General features: G+C 33.8%; 1 protein-coding gene and 1 long non-coding RNA gene across 13 annotated transcripts in view; one reads left to right on the top strand and one right to left on the bottom strand.

The window, feature by feature from the left end:
• CNTN5 (contactin 5) overlaps positions 1 to 16,735 on the bottom strand; it is a 1,211,165-nt gene extending 1,194,430 nt beyond the window's left edge. For 9 of the 12 annotated variants that reach the window (XR_014815022.1, XR_014815020.1, XR_014815017.1 and 6 more), the window contains exon 1: positions 16,460 to 16,735. The gene's annotated coding sequence lies outside the window, so the exon portion shown is untranslated. Of the gene's footprint in view, positions 1 to 16,122 lie in introns of all 12 variants that reach the window. The other 3 variants (XR_014815021.1, XM_084975743.1, XM_021102337.2) reach the window with 1 other exon arrangement.
• LOC110262221 (uncharacterized) overlaps positions 16,524 to 17,559 on the top strand; it is a 423,273-nt gene continuing 422,237 nt past the window's right edge. The window contains exon 1 of the long non-coding RNA XR_014815093.1: positions 16,524 to 16,656. This is a non-coding gene — a long non-coding RNA (uncharacterized LOC110262221). The remainder of the gene's footprint in view (positions 16,657 to 17,559) is intronic.

The following is a 17,559-nucleotide window of genomic DNA, read 5'->3' as shown; positions in this document are numbered from 1 at the left end:
TTTTTTTTTTAATTTTTAATTTTTTGCTATTTCTTGGTCCGCTTCCGCGGCATATGGAGATTCTCAGGCTAGGGGTCTAATCAGAGCCGTAGCCACCAGTCTACGCCAGAGCCACAGCAACGCAAGATCTGAGCCGTGTCTGCAACCTACACCACAGCTCACGGCAACGCCGGATCGTCAACCCACTGAGCAAGGGCAGGGACCGAACCCGCAACCTCATGGTTCCTAGTCGGATTCGTTAACCACTGCGCCACGACAGGAACTCCCCCTTTTTTTTTTTTTAAATTAAAGTCTAGTTGATTTACAATGTTGTACCATGTTTTAAAAATTTTAGGCCAGTGCAGTCTCATGTCTTACTCAGTTTCATGTTCTCATATATTCAATGAGAAATGAGAAAGAGATATCTAGATTTGAGATAAGTAGTTCAAGTTTAAACAAAATTACATTTCTTTCTCCTTATAGCTTCAATTGACATCTCCTAAATTGCTTGTTATTATTATCATTAATGTAAATACTGTTATCTGGAAGGGCATTAACTAAATTTTACAGTATTGTTTTTTAATATTAAAATGAGCCCTAAAATTATGACTGAATAAATGTTAATGCTAAATACTTCAAATTTGTGACAGCTCTTTCTTCTTTCACCATAAAATGTAGTTGACCATTGCCTTTGGAATGGATTAGCAATGAGATCCTGCTGTGTAGCACTGGGAACTATGTCTAGTCACTTATGATGGAGCATGATAATGAAGAAAAAAGAATGTACACATGTATGTGTAACTGGGTCACCATGCTGTACAGTTGAAAAAAAAAATAATGTATTTGGGAAATAAAAAAAAAAAAACATAGTTGAAAGCATATACTAACTCTATATATGCATCAGCAAAGCCATTTTAAATAACAGATATTGTGAGGTTTTGATCTATGAATAAGTTCACAGTAAACTTGGCGTTCTCATTGTGGCTCAGCGGTAACAAACCCAACTGGTATCCATGAGGACACAGGTTTGATCCCTAGCCTCCCTCAGTGGGTTAAGGATCCAGGATGGCCCTGAACTACAGCATAGGTTGCAGACGCAGCTTGGATCTGGTGTTGCTGTGGATGTGGTGTAGGCCTGTGGTTCCAGCTCTCATTTGACCTCTAGCCTGGGAACTTCCATATTCCTTGAGTGCAGACCTAAAAAGACAAGACAAAAAAAAAAAAAAAAAAATCAGAGTAAACTTAATATGCTGTTAGTATTTTAAAATGCGTTTGTGCAATCCACATATCATATTGCTTTACACATAGTAAACAGTAAATAAACCCAGGCTGAAATGAATTATATTCATTTTTTTCCTTTTATTTTTGCATGATCTTTTACTACTAATTTTTCTTTCATTTTTTCTTTGAATTTTTTTATAGCTTCAGATTTTTAAAAATTAAACTATGTAGAAAAATGCAGTTAACTGGTAAATATAAAGCCTAGAGTAATAGCATCAAATAACAGTATTATTCTAATTAATCAAACTGATACAGTATTTATGTCATATATAATATAATACATTTAATGTATACAATTATTTTTAAAATAAAACTTTGCCACAGGAGTTTTTTCCTGAAGGCTAACAATTTATGTCTTCAGTCTTTGAGAGTTTTTGCAGTATTTGGAATTAAAAAATAATCTATATAAAAACAAAAACAAATAAATGTCTTTGGTCCTAAGCATTAAATTATATTTTATTCTTCTTTCAAAATTACATATATTTGTGTCATACTTAACCATCTTTTGCCTTTTCTTCAGTAATTTTCCCCCTCAAAGTGGCACCTTGGTAACAGTAGTACAAAGTGTCTAAATTTCTAGCCCTCTGCTATTCACTCAGTAAAGACTTGCTGGGGAATTAATTGTTCTTATCAAATTAGATGCCTTGTGGAACTGTGAAACCAAATGAAAGATAACTCTTACCCACACCCCTGCCATCCTAAAAAAAATGCACTGCCTATAAAGTTACTAAACAAATTAAAATTGGTATAGTGAAATTTATACTTGAAGGGTCATTTTTTTTTGATACTCTGACATGCAACACCTCTTTTTAAAATGTAAAAATCTCTGAAAATTTTTCATAGACATTTAAGAATGCTAAGGAAGATTCCTTTCAAATGTTTGATAGGGTACTGCTAATTCCTCCAGGCCATCTATTTCCCAACACAAAGGCCACAGAAGCTAATACAACAATTGGTTTCCTTTCTGCTTTTGGATTCAGTGCTCAGCAGCAAGTATACACACTCACTCATCCTTTCCCTTATTAAGCCATTGTCCACTATTCTGTAAAATCATAGAGATGAGAAGTAATTTTAATTGTGCACACTGGAATGTTTGTTACTCCAGCTACTCTCTGTGTGTTTGATATTTGTAAACACTCTGCTTTCCCCTGATCTCAAAAAGAAGTCTTATTCTTCTATTTGATTTTTACTTTTAGTGTTTTCTATTGAGACAGAGAGAATACAATTAATAGCAGCTTTGCTTTTCTGAGTTTGTCAAGTGATGGGAAAAAATAAGAATGTAGATCCTTATGCAGTTCAATAGTATTTCCTGTTGATGACACAGAGCTCTTGTTCAGAAGGAATTGGTTCAAAGAAGGATACTTAAGATAAAAAAGAAAGAAGGACAAGGATAAAGAAGGTGACAGACTACCTCCAAACTTGAATATAGTCAATGACCTGAAAAGTGAGGAAAGACCTTTAGGCTTGTTGAGATCAAACTCTTCTTTAGGATTTTCCTTCTTTTCTTTTTTTCTGCTAAAACACCTTTTTATTACTGATGTTTATATGACCTTATGACACTGAGTTTATGGACTTAATTTTAATCCAGTTATCAAAATATACACCAGAATGAGGGAAAACATTATTTTTAAGAATAAGATAATCAGGCTTTATTTAAAACAGACCCCAAAAGAAATATATGGAAAAGATATAGGAAATGCCTTTTCAGTTTTCAGTTAATTGTTTATTATTATGAGAACTCTGGTGTCCGATAAAATTGTATGACATGCTAGAGGGCTGCTAATTTACTGAATCAGAATGATAACTAGAACTAAGAATTAAGTTTATAATTTATTTTAGTTACAGATAGGACATTTTGCTTACTGTTACTTGAGATTTAAGCCAATGGTCAAATTCAAACATAATAAGTGACACACCATTTTTCATTAAACTTTTCCTATGTAGTAGCTTACAATTACATCTAAAATAACATGTGACCCTCTTGGTTTCTTTGTGTTAAGAAGTTTTAACTCTGTGGATCTGATTCACACTTATAAATGACGTACAAAATGAAAGATATTTGCCCATGCACTAAAATAAGTACTGGCCTACTGCCCATGTTTTTATAACAAGCAGATTTACATGTTTTGTAATGAGCATGTAGATGTAGCAAAATCCAGAGATTCACTGGATCTTGAAATTTAAATAAAAAATTTTTTAAATGTTAAAACCTTCATTACAAATTTTCCAAGGATATACAAGTTTGGTTTCTTCATTATAATTAGGAAAAGACAACTTGGGCAAATAATGAGTTCTACTGACATTGTCAGGTCAAAGACCAAACCCAAACCTATATATAGGTATAGTAAGAACCCTTGCTGAGTTATACACTATAATAAAGGAAATTGTTTCTTATGGAATCTTTCTCAATACTGGCATCTTCAAAGCATTGGTATTTAGAGGAATGAATTAAGACAAAGGGCATATTTTATTAAATAAACATTTCACTTGTTCTTGTTACACAAAACAGTAACACGATCAAAATGTATTCCTATCTTTAAAGCAGCTGTGATCTCCTCATAGGAAAAGTAATTTTTGCATGGAGATATCTACAAGCATAATTTTTTTGGCAGAAGAAATGCCAGCAAAATTATAGAGATGGGAAATGTAGTGACAGATTTTGGTAAAAGTGTGGCCTAATCTACAATGTATATATCGGTGTGGTTGGAGAGGAGGCTACAAAGGGTTTCTGAAGGACAGTTATGGAGCTCCTTGGCACACTGCAGAATCTGAAATTTGTTCTTCAAACGTAAGGAACCATTAGAACTTTCAAAGCAAAGAAATGGCATAACTAGACTGAACCTCTGAAAGATTATTTCATCAGAATGATTGAAATACTGGAGAAGAGAGGCATAAAGGGAGATAAACAAGTTTGGAGATACTATTCCAGTGAAAGACACCCTGAACCAGTGTTGGGTTAATGAGATCTGGAAGGCTGATTTTAAAATGAGAGAGCAGGAGTTCCCGTCGTGGCTCAGAGGAAACAAATCTGACTAGTATCCATGAGGTTGTGGGTTCAATCCCTGGCCTCGCTCAGTTGGTTAAGGATCCGTCATTGCTGTAGTGGTGGTGTAGGTAGCAGACACAGTTCAGATCTGGTGTTGCTGTGGCTGTAGCTTAGGCTAGCGGCTACAGCTTCGATTAGACCCCTAGCCTGGGAACCTCCATATGCCGAGGGTACAACCCTAAAAAGACAGAAAAATAAAAATGACATGAAATAAAAATGAGAGAGCTCATTTATTTAGAAATCTTCCTTTGCTTGAAGCCTTTTCTGGTCTACGCAAGTAGAACTGTCTCCTCCTCATTTTAACTCCACTGAATCTTTCACACACAGCAGAGGAGGAACGGAAAAATAATGTTATTTATAAAATATCTCTAGCATTTCCACAGATGTGAATTTTATTTATTTAAAAATTTGGCAATGCCTCAAAGCATTTTTGATTGACTTATTGCTGCTACTTGTTCCTTGGTTTCAGTTAATGTGTAAAGGGAATAAGAAAAACATCACCTCTATAGACATAAACTGGGGAAGGGCAAGAACAGCAGGTTCAAAAAATGTTTTATTAAACACAGGAAATGTTCAAAATATTAGGCATAAATTTAAACAGAAATAAGATACTTTTTTCATCTTTTCCAGTGGTTATACAACAAGAAATTTGGTAAGACACTGCATTGGCTACAGTGTGGAGAGACAGACATTCTAATAATACACTGTTGGTGGGACTCCTAATTGGAGCCATCCCTATGGAGGGCATTTTGGCAGTATAACCAACATGTTAAAAGCACATTCTCACTGACCTAGCAATTCTACTTCTAGATCTACTCACACTTAAGTAAAAATGTATATATAAGCATTTTCATTTCATATATACTTGTATTTGCATATACAAATAAACTGACCAATAATTTCAAGTCAATAATTCTTTATATAAATCATACCTTTATCAAGTAGTTTAAAATTTTCAAAAATTATACACCTCTGAATTATAATGTAAACAGCCAAAATTATTTTAAGAAATAAAAAGTGTAACATTTCAGACAGCATGTACATACAAAATCCTATTGAGGATGGCTACTTCTGAGGGGAAGAACTAGAAGACATTTTGGGGCTTTTATACTATTTGTCAATACCATAATGTTATGGATAAAAGAGATGACAACAACAGTGTTCATTCTCAAGATTCTGACTTGTGAGAGCTGCTTTATCATGCAGGGGCCAGGTCAACAACACACCCAATGGAGCAGATTATTTGTGCTCTAAGGTAAAGTATCTCAGGATTATCTTTTATATAATTCTTGGATAGCATTCCAATCTTTATCAATGAAGGACTAGAAAGAGTTATTATTTTTTTGTTACTGGAAAGTAATTCCTCTAAAAAACAATGTCTTTTAAAATTAATCCTTAACATGATGTTTCTATTATTTTTATCCAGGGGAAAAAGATTAATACAAAGATGTATCTATTTGTATTTGCATTTTCTTTTTTCCTTTTGAGAAAACTTAAATTACCCTAGTGTGTTTGTAATGAAAGGATCAAAGAAACTAATGACAGAGTGATTTCTTTAGATAAAAAAAGAAATCGATTTCAGATAGACTACCTAAATATTATCTAAAGCAAACACTAACAAATAAAGATTAACACTTCGAAAAGGTAGCTAAATTGAAAATAAATTGAGATAGCTATCAAGTTTTAAACATCTATTAAAGTTGTAAAAAGTAGGAGACATATGATCATGCAAAATATCCAAAGAGAAAATTACGAATGAGAACAAGAATACTAAATCATTTCTTTCTTCTACATTACTACTTATCAAAGCAACTATACAATATATTTTAAGAGAAGGTATTTTGATATTCAACCTGGGAAAATCAACCACGTATTTATATTTAAAGCCTATTATCTTCTAAGACAACTATATGCAGAAAGGATAAAAAGACACTTTTGTTTCAGGTGAAATATCAGTTCCAGGCATTTTTAAAAAGCATCTCATGATATAAATACTTAATCACTTCTTCGATGAATAGTGTAAAATTGCTTTCTATCAGCTCCCTCTCCTGTCTGCTTTGTAACTTTCTCCACCATTCTTTTTCCCCTCTGTCTCTAATATCTCCAGATCCAGTATAGTCCTACCATACTTTTTGGAAAGAGACTACCTTTTGTGAGATCTGTTTCTTCCCTTTATAATTGGATATTGCAGTATCCAATTTCTGCAATAGTAAAATGATCTGCAAATACTTGAGCAAGCTGTTGATTGGTTGTACATATACATATTTAAAGCAGCCTATTAATCAGAAAATGTCTTGATAATACTCTTACTGTCACAGTAGATAAGTCAAAAGAAAGTAATATATCAAACACAACTTGTAGAAAAACGTATCTGTAAAATGTCTGCAAACTAAAATCTTTTTATTTTTGCTGTTAAGGCTTCTGACAATTCATAATTTAAAAGATTTCAGTTTCTATTTGTTTTAATGAATTCACAGTAAATTAGCAGTTAATGATTATAGCATGAGCCACTTTAAATTTTTTTAATTAACATGAATGTAATAAAAGTCAAAGAAGAAAACAATTGGAGAAACTTATTTTCAAATGAATATATTTGATACCATTTCGCATCCCATGTGATTCACATCTTCCTATCGTACCAAAATAGAATCTATGCTCTAAGTAATTTTGTAGAGGACATTAAAGGCTGCTTTTTTTCAGGCAAATCAAAAGAACAAATAAAAAAGACCCAAATTAAGTAATTTATTTAAATATGTACAGGTAAGCTAATGAAAAGAAATCATCTATAAGCAAATTTGCAAGGCTGTGCCAAGAAATTAAGTGATTTTCCTCATATTTGGAAAACTAGAATGATTGTATCCATGTATATTTATACAAAATTCAAATGATTTTTCTGCCCTCAAATATTTCTCGAACCTAAAGACTAAAGACACTTTTGTAAGCAGTCAGACCTTTAGATACAAAGAAAATGATTTTGCTTCCTGAAACTACAGGCTCATTTCCTGCTTTTTCTTGAAATGTGAGCTAGTAGTTAATATCATCCTTTTACAGAAAAAGAAATGAAAGCTTAGGAAGGTTATTGTTTTTCTCAGGGAAACAAGGAGAAGCTGTTGAGCTAGGATCAAGTCCTGGGTGTAACAAGTCCATCTTCTTTCCGTGGCCTCCCCATATGCCATGAACATGATCTCTTGTCTCATTATCTCTGTTGGGCAGAATCTATCCTAAATTCAGCTGTCAACACCTACAATTCTCTTTCAATTTTCCTCTTCATCAATACCTCACATCACATATAGCCAATGAATTATGGTTGACAAAAATCTGAAGGAAAAAAATTCTTTACTTGTATTGATTTTAACTCTCTTGCTTGAGAGATGAATAAACTGAGGAAGTGACTTGTCCAAGTCACAGTAAGTTGAAAAACTGGGGCTGAACCTCATCTTAAATGCCATCCAATATTGAGATGAACTGTTATTCTCTTAGCTTCTGAATAAAATCCCAATTCTTCAATTGTCTCACAGAATCCTTTACATTTCCTCATTTGACATATTATAAATTTCTGGCATTACAAAGAGTTCTTTCTTCATTAATTACTTTTTCTACTTCCTTCTAAACATCTACCCCATTTCTGCCTCTCTCTTCTCACCAACTGAAAGAGTGTACCAATCCATATTTAAAACTTGCTTCAAGTCCTAGTGTGTCTCCTTTAGTCTGGAGAATCAGTTTAATTCATCCCCACAACGACTGTCTCTGTTCTTCAAAGGTCTTCAGAACTGTGTGATCAACATCTCAATAGCTATGTTCGCTAGTACTTTTTCTCGAACTTCTTATTAAGTTGTGTCCTGAATGACAATTTCTACCTCTCCATTGTCAGGGATCAAGTCTCTCATTTCCTTTGGACCCCTAAAAGTAACTGGTACTATGCACACTAATTTCGTAAGAAAGTCTATCCAAGTTACTTAAATAAAAAAGAGGGTACATAGAATACTCTTTAAAGGATTATGGTCTATAGCTCTCTATTTCACTCTCCACACTTAGAACAGTATTGAGTTTCATATAAAAATAGAGTATTTTAACAGACAGATAACTTAAAGCTTACATGTTAGAATAGGAATTAGAGTAAAATCAAAATTTCTTCCCAGACTTAAGTTTTTGATGTTTCTAATACTGTCACTTTTTGTCACTGAAAAGTAGATTTTTTCCTTATATATTATCACAACTGCATGACAGTTACTATCCTAATTTTGCATATAAAGAAATGTTAAGTTACTTCTTTAAAATGACACAGCTAAGAAATTGCAGAGCCAAGACTGAACCCTAAAATTCAAATACCAAATCCCTTAATCCATACTGCCTATTTATATTAGCTATATTATTATAATAACCAAAATAATGTTTGCTACTTACTCTGCTGCTACTATTACTACTACCATCTGGAAGGGACTGTGTAAGCAAAGCTGAATTCACAGCTTCATAGTTAAGCCACCACTGTAAAATAAGTATCACCAGCACTAGCATCATAAAAATTCCATACCCAATAACTGAAAGAAATCAAGTTTGCTGATAACAGCATGTAAGAACTGCATGTTTTCATAGCATTTAAGCCATGCTCATTTTACCAAAAATTCATCTGTATCGTCAGAGACTAGATGGGTCTAAGATACTAAAGTTAGCACTATAATGAGATGTAGAAAAACACAACATTCATTTAAAGTGGTTAGGTGAATCTCGGAACCAAAGGTACTTCAAAATAACTCAGGCACTAGGAAGTAAATGCAGCAATTAGAGAACCAGCAGTGCTAGCATGAAATAGTCTATGCTGAAAAGTCTCAGTAGGAGTGAACTAACAGCCGTCTCCAAAAGAGAATTATTGAAAATTTTCATCTTAGCTCTATATAACTCTATCACTACACATTTCACATTGAGTTGTATTCACTCTATGGGCTTATTTCCTCCACCAGGCCATGAACTACTTATCCCCCTCGATATTATTACTTAACTACAACTGCCCACTACAGACTATTTGAATGGGTGAAATAATGTAGAAATTGCTTCAAATGTGAAAAGAATTGCTTCTCGTTAATTCTACTCATTGAAGTATATACTACCAAGACCACATAAAGGACAAAAAAACAAATATAGTCATAAGTCTTTAAACATACTTATTATGGCAAATTTTCATAAAAGCAATTCTTGATCATTTAACCTAAATCTCAAGTAACCACTCTTTCCTACTGAGGTTATTGTTCTTAAAAACACTAAAAATTTCAAAGGAAGTTGTAGGTGAGTAAACATCTAAAGAAAGTAAAAATTCAAAGGATATTAAGGACCATTTATTCTTTGGACTTGGAGAAAATATTTTATATTTTTACCAGAGTTACTTGCAAAGTTTGGTTATATGGATAGGTTAGAAGAAAAATCTCAGATTAGCCATTAATCCTTTCAGCCAATCTTTTAACCTCATTTTTAGTACATCTGTCTTGTCACTTTTAAATATTCATTATCTAACAGAAAAGAGATTCTTAAAATATGAACTTATCCCATATGAATACACAAAAAGCTTGTCATAATTAGCCAAAGAAAGGTTTGAGTGAAGACATCTGTAAAAATAATGTTGTATCAGAAACACAGCAATGAATAATCAACTTTCCAATAGTTGCACCATGCCAGTTTTATGGTTTATCATGTCCAGTTCTATGGAAGAACATATTCATTCTAAAATAACTCATACCATGTTATTAAAATTAAACATAGGGGAACTCTGGTTCCGATGCAATGATAACTAAATACTATTATAGGCTCAAATTTGCTATTATTGTAACAGGAGAACTAAAATTTATATTTAGGTTGATATTTGAATTTTAAAATCCAGAAAACAGTGCCTATTTCTAGATAAGTTCTATTTCTTTTTGCTTTTCCATTTTATTAAATGCTCTAAAATTGTTACCACCCTAAGAAAGCCCACAATTTAAATTTTATCCAAACCTTCCAATCCACAGGCACATTTTCCCACTCACATTCTCATTGATTTTTCTATTTCATTTAATGTCCCATTAAACATGTGTTATGAAAAAAAACTGTCAACACAGAAAAAAATTATTAACAAAAAAATGGACGATCCTCTATAAATATACAGTGGAAAAAATCAATTACATTTCTTTTCCTACTTGGGTTCCCAAGTTTCTTAACTAAAACTGTCAAAAATATTCTCCTGCTTGATTTAGTGCTGAGTGCACACTAAGCTCATTGTGAAAAAGTTCACAGGTAGCAATTAAGTTGTCTAGACATTCAGTTTTTAGTCAAGAGAATATGGGTAGAGCTATTTCCCCTGAGTTAATATAATTGGATTTTAAATTTTCTAGTCTTAAAAGACATTTTACAGATAATCAATGGCAACAAGGATATTATGTATACTTATATCATGATGTTGATTTGAACAGATATCAAAACAATTAAGATTTTCACAACAAAAAAAAAAGTAATAACTACAAGAAAACGCTGAACTAGACATTAAAGAGAACTGGATTCTAATTCCACCTTTTTCCTCAAATGTAATGTTGAACATACCGCTTCACCTCTTTATATCTTTATCACTCTTCACATTAAATAAGTGAAAATATGAGCTGTGTAACGCTCCCCCCAGCACTAATGGTATTATTTGGTCACTTTTTTATTTGTGTCTTCATGATTTATTAATCATCAATAACTCATGAAATCTGTGCTTATATTTTAGGAGATGCTTATTTCAGCATTAGGAACTCTCACTCACTAGTTCACATATTGTCATTAGAATAATGGCACTGAAAGAAGAAGAATGTTAAATTATACAGTTTGAGGTGTTAATTCTATTATAAAGTACATAGCTTTTGAATTTTTATCATTAAATATGCTCAAAACAGGAAAAATTAATCACCACTAACAAATAGTTGTATTAATTTATGAAGAAAAGAAATTAGATCAAGCTATTCTATATCTTTAGAAAAGAATACAGCGGAAAGTTTCAAAATAACAAAATAAGGAAAAACCCCAAATCTAACTAAGTTTAAATATTAGATTTTTTTCTAGTTTTCAGAAATATTTCGGGGGGTACTTAAATTTGTTTAGTTGCCTAGGAAACAATTTCATATTTAAAATTATGAAATGCGAATTAAATAAAAATTCATTTCTAGAAAAACAAAAATTCTTTTTAAATCTCCACTGTAATCTGTATTTTCCAATTAATATTCATCTTAATCACAAGGCACTTCATATTCTTCTGTCATTTTACAGGCTATAAAGTATAATAGTATCTTAGCAAATATTCTTTCATTTAAAAGTCAATTCTTGTATAAAACTGAAAGGAAAGAACCTAAGAAATTAATTAAACTCTTTGTTACCTTATAGTTTCAGAAAAATTTGTTATTTAATACTTATAAATACAAAAATAAATTTTTGAGAAAGTAAATGTTTATATTACCTAAAAGTCAATTTTTCACCAAATACATGTACCATTTCTCTACTAGTTCTCTCTTAAACACAAACTCCTGCAACTAGTGAAGTATCTGTGAAAATTCATTAAAGATCTGTTTATGACTCCAGACATTATAACTATAATTACCTTATTATGGTATTTCTCAATAAGAACCCCTTATTTTTTTTTAGCCTCACAAGATGAATGTTTCTGACAATATCATGACTATCAAAAGAAAGAGAATTTCAATCTACCTTTTGTCACCTAAGTGATCAGCAAAATTTCTTTTCCTAAACTCCATATGCTATTAGTTACTTTACTGGTTACTGGATCATAATGGAAGATGAGATGATTTCCTTCTTAAGCATTTAACAGCTATAAGAATGATAGGGAGCAGATTCTTATTCCCCTTCATAGAATGTTTATGCAAATATAATTTATTTTTCCACTCAGTGATCACAAATGAGAATTTTTGATCACTCAGATAAATGAAGTACTTTTATCTTCCTCCTTGCCTGATATACAACTGTTTAAGTTTTGGATAATGTTCAGATTAGTTGCTCCAAACCTTAAGCAGGTCCATGTTTTAGAGTAAAAACACAAACTGTAAAGGTATATTTGTTGCAAAGTTTATACAAATACATTAACACCTTGCTTTCTATCAAGATTTCAACTTTTTTGGTCTATATGAGTGAGTATAAAAAATAATTGGAGCCAGGACTGGCGTAAGAGAAAATGTGCAAGTCCTACCAGATCTTTTAAAAGAAATCCACTTGTTAAAAATAAATAAAAAGTAGTATCTTCAGGGAAGCAAGTTATTTAGGGCATTATGGATTTTTAAGGGACCGCTGAGAAGACCAGAAGAAAAATCAATTTTGCACCTGTGTTGTCCAGTGCATTCAATAAAACATTTTTGGAACTATTTAAAAATGACAGTGATCATAGGAATCCCAACTCAAGAAACACATGGTACAAAGCATGACTTTACTTTCTAAAGTTCCTCACAAATGAGAAATCTCACACCATTTTATATTAGATTAAGAAATGGTGGATTCATTGATTTTTTTGAATTCCACAAAAAAGACAAAACTTTTATTTATTTTTTAGAATTATCTTATGACCTATTTCTAGAGTTCCATTTCCCTGTACTTTAGTAGAAGAGCTTCCATATTTTGGCTGGCTTTCAAGTCTTATGAGCTGATGTTTCCACTGAAACATTTAAGTTTAAGAAGTCTATAAGGTCAAAATACCATATGCAACACTCTGTAAGAATGAAATTAAATACTGTGCTTTAACTTAAGGGGTTGATGGGAATGAAGATGCTCAATATTTAGCTCATGCACACATTTAAAAGTAAACAAAAATGAAGTGAAATACATAATCTTATATCAAGTTTATGGGATATAATTTACACTAAACAACTTTAATAAAATAAATTAATGTCTTCCTAAAAAAAGTACATATATATATATATGTGATATATATATATATAATGAAACTATTTAAAAATTTCCCTCATATCCACTATATGAATGAAACTAACAAATTTGATTTCATTTTTATGAAAATAATTCACTAAAAAGAAACTATTGAAAATGTCTGGGAAGAATATAAACCAATAATACTCCATTTATCAGAACCTTTATAACATTATATATTTGAATATAAAAAAATATAAAATAGGAAAAATTAATTGAAAAGGTATGCCTGGAGAGATGGGGCATTGTTCATAAGAGTTTTTAATCCTAAATCTTAAGTGTTGTTGAGTTTTTATATACTTCATTACTTTTTAAAATGCACCTTCTCTAATGTAGAATTATTGATCACAAATGCTCAGAAAACAGATCTCGCAGATTCTACCACTTTGAGCTTCCGACCAGCCTCTTTCCTGCTATAAAGTGCTAAGAAGTTCATATGATACGGTCTTGTAACACTAATTTAAAATACCTTGTTTGTTATCTTCAATAATCAGATATAGATGAATTCAAAGTCAAAATTTTGAGACACTAAATTATATAAAGGTATGGGCCTGTTTAAATCAAGAGAAATAAATTTCCAAAATTTTAGTTAAAAAAAAAATGAACGTATCTAAAAATAGACACAATTCAAAGGTAGTAAAAATATGCATGGTAGGCTGGGTCAGCAAATCAGAATATTTTAAGCATTTTGTCCTCATAAAGTTTTTAATGAATGAGGAACAGTAAGCTCTGCTATAAAACTTTTAGTCAATGGAACTTAAATACAATTAAATCAACTTTATACCATATGGCCATCTAGACAAGTTTTCATCTTTTCTTTTTTTAATTCCACAAAATTAAACCTTTTATTTTAGCTAGAAGTAAGACAAACTCCCAAAATGACTTGGCTAATGTAGCATGCCCTTACTTTCTCCATGGAGGCAGCCCTCTTCCCTTTACTGACAGTCCTCATCCCTAAGTCAGTTTTGACATTAAACTACACTCCAACCTCTTTCCTGAAGGTAGTAAAGTTTTCCAAACTGCTAAATAAATAAATAAAGTTTATTTAAAGAAATACATATTAACCAGACCTGGTCCATTTTCACAGTGTTGCTTAATTGGACATATAAGATTAAAGCAAACTTTCACAAGAAACTAATTTTAATTAACTTCTTAAATAACTAATTTTAATTAACTTCTTAAATAAGCATAGCCTATGTGTACGTACATGGTGTGAATTGAGTTCATCTTCCCAACTCAATAAAGATTTCAGACCACCTAATAGTTGAAGTTTTGCTCACTATGGGAAACATTAAGGTATTCTGGCAATCCATTTTAAAAATTCCACAACTGTAGCTTCTCAGACCTATTTTCAAATGCATCCTCCCATGCATGTGCCTCAGAACTTACAATCAAAATCTGACATCTCGTTAATCTACTAGAGTTATGTTCTTTTTTCTAACTTTTGAGAAATCAAACTTTCTATTCAGTTGTGTATGGAATCAAAGAGAAATTAAAATTAGAAGTTTTTTTCATTTTTTAGTTTTCAGAAGTTGTAAAAAAGAACAATTTAAAGCTCTACCAATCTCTGCACAAAACATCGGCACTTACATTGTAACAAACATTGCACTGATTTTCTATTTTCAAAGATGCTTTAATATCATCTTACCACACACTCCAGCTAGGTTGCTTTTCAAATTCTATTTCTTTTTTTATATCATTTCCTTTTTTAAACTTTTAACTTTGAATTTGTGCTTTGTTTCCTTCACTACTTAGTTGGTCTTTTTATGTTACATCTTTTATTTTCTAATCATTTGTTTCATATGATATATTGTTACATAGAAATATTTTTCCATTTGAATCAAAAGGACATACATCTGTCCTGTTTGAGACTTAATACTGGTCCACAAACAGCTTATAATAATTTTAGTATGAACTAGGGAAATATACCAAGAAACATTTGTAAGTGGCTTAAAATTGACTACAGGCACTTTGAAAAAAAATAATAATGACCTAATCACTACTAATTTATTTTATGTTAAGGTCACAATATTAATCATAATGAACTCCTTTGAGCTTGCTGTGATAGTCATAAGGTGTTTCTATAGGTCTGCTTCAGTTCAGCAGCTATCAAATATACCTCTAATATACCTCTATTAATTTATAAATTTGACCCACTATTTGTTTGTAGTTTTTAATGCTAGTATCCTAATGGACACCTATTCCTTCCATCCTTATTTACAGTTAAAACTGAGAATCAAAGTAGAAGTATGGCATCTTTAAATGATTTTATCTTTTAAATTATGGGGAAAAGTAGATGAAATGAACATAGGTAAGGCATATCACATACAACAGTTTAAAAGTTTTTTGCTTCCAAACTTGTATTTTAATTACCACAGTGCACTGCATTTTTCATGCCAGGGAGGTTATGAAATTTAAAAATAAAAAAATTCTAAAATGTATTAGTGGATACCTGTTTCTTTTCAAAATAAAGTTAGTTAAAACTGCTTAAAATTTTTGAGATTGTCCAAGCAATTTTCAGCTCATTGTACACCATGTTCATACACATGGAAATTAATGTTCTGTCCCATTTTTTTCAATAAAAGATTCAATAAGGATGTGTGGACATATTTTTAATATTCTTTTAACAAACCTGGCACATTCCTAGACAACATTTAGAAAATACCTTAGCATAATCCAAGATACTATTTTTTCAGTCTCTCGAACTTTGCAGAACTCCACTTATAGAGCATCTCTACTGAATTTTAACAAGTTATTGCACTGCAAGATGCCCAGTTACTGGGGCTCTGTTCTCACAAACACACTGCTTGGTCATAAGACATACATTCAGTACCTGAGAACGACCTCCTATTTCCTGAAACATTTAGTTTCCTGTGGAGAAAAATCCTTACCCTCCGGGACATGTCACCTCATAGTTCAGTCGTCGGAACTGTTGACTCTCATTCTGGATGACATTATGAGATACACACATAGGTTCTATCTAGTCTTGTTTCAACTTTTCTGACGTAAAATCCCAGCAGAGAAAAAGCACTTAGAGAGAAAGAAAGAGCGCGAGAGAGAGAAGGAAGAGGAAAGGCAAGGCAGCTTTCTGTGCAGTTTAAAATTCTGGCTACATGGCAAGAAAGGATGGCTTTGCAGAAGCGAGTGTGTCACAAACTGCAAGCGCCTGGGAGACCAAGTGCACAGTCACAGACAGCAGTCACTGGCGAAGGGATGTCAGCCACTTACCAGTGAGACGCCAGACGCCGCTGTCCTCCCTCGGAGCCTCTCAATTCCCGCCTCGCATCCTCCTGCCGTAAGCACAGTTCAAGGAGAGCAGTTGCTCTGGACCCCCACGGCCTGTGGCAGAAGAGAACTGCGGAGTTTTCAGTCTTTCACAGGGAATCCTTCAGCTCGCCCGGCCGCTCCCTGAAGAGAGGACCCAGGTAACGCATCCTCTCCGCCCCGCGCTTTCCTCTCCGCCCCGCGCTTTCACGGCACTTTGGCGGCCGTCTCCTAGCAGTCACGCTCCCGGCTCGGTAGTTGGTTATATTGGGAGGCAGGTGCGGCGCCTCCTCCGGCTGGTGTGTTTGGGGCCCTAGCGTCCTGTCCAATGCGTCCGCGCGGCCCGCGCGCCGCGCCTCTGACTGGCTGTGCGGCCCCGCGCGGCCCTCGCCCCGCCCCGCCCCCCGCGCCGCCGCCGCCGCCGCGCCTCCCCGCCGCTCGCCTCCGGGCTTCAGTCCGCGCAGCCCTGGCGTGCAGGTCCCTCTACCTGGGTCTCCAGGCGTCTCACGACTCAACCGCTGTTTTCCTCGGCGCCTGACTACGGACCCCGCCCTGGCCCCGTTCTCTGCCCCTCATGCTGCCCGAATTTCAGTCACAGATTCCGACACGGCGGCGGCGGCGGTGGCCGGCCTGGGGCATCTCGAATGAGTTCCTGCCCTTCTCGCCGGCTGCTCTCTCTTCTCTGATTCCCCGAGTCGGCGGCGCCTTGACCTCCAACGCCGGTATTGACTGATGCGTTCTCGGAGGTTGGCTGGAGACTTTTTCACTTTGGAGAATTTCCTTAGGTCCTGCCCGGGAAGCACCCCTCTTTGTTTAGACACTTGCGAGTTTTATCTCAGGACTGTTATACTCTGTTTTTATTTCTCCTTGGTGCCCCTCCCGCCTGGTGTCACTTCGAAATAAGCTAAGGAAATAGTCAGCTTAGGGTCAGATAGCAGCCGCCGCCCCAGACACACATTTTTTTTTTTTTTTTGACTTTTTATATCGCGACCGATGTAATTGGAGAAATAACACAGGTAGTAAATCCACAGGGTGGTCGCTTTAGTGCCATTGTTCAGCTAGTC

Source organism: Sus scrofa, chromosome 9 (genome assembly GCF_054392235.1).
Source record: "Sus scrofa isolate SSC_HxYL_T2T_F1_AM1 chromosome 9, Sscrofa_HxYL_maternal_Yorkshire_Landrace_v2.0, whole genome shotgun sequence".
Lineage (NCBI taxonomy): Eukaryota > Metazoa > Chordata > Mammalia > Artiodactyla > Suidae > Sus > Sus scrofa.
Note: the sequence above shows the minus strand (reverse complement) of the source record. Positions and strands in the feature narration are given on the sequence as shown.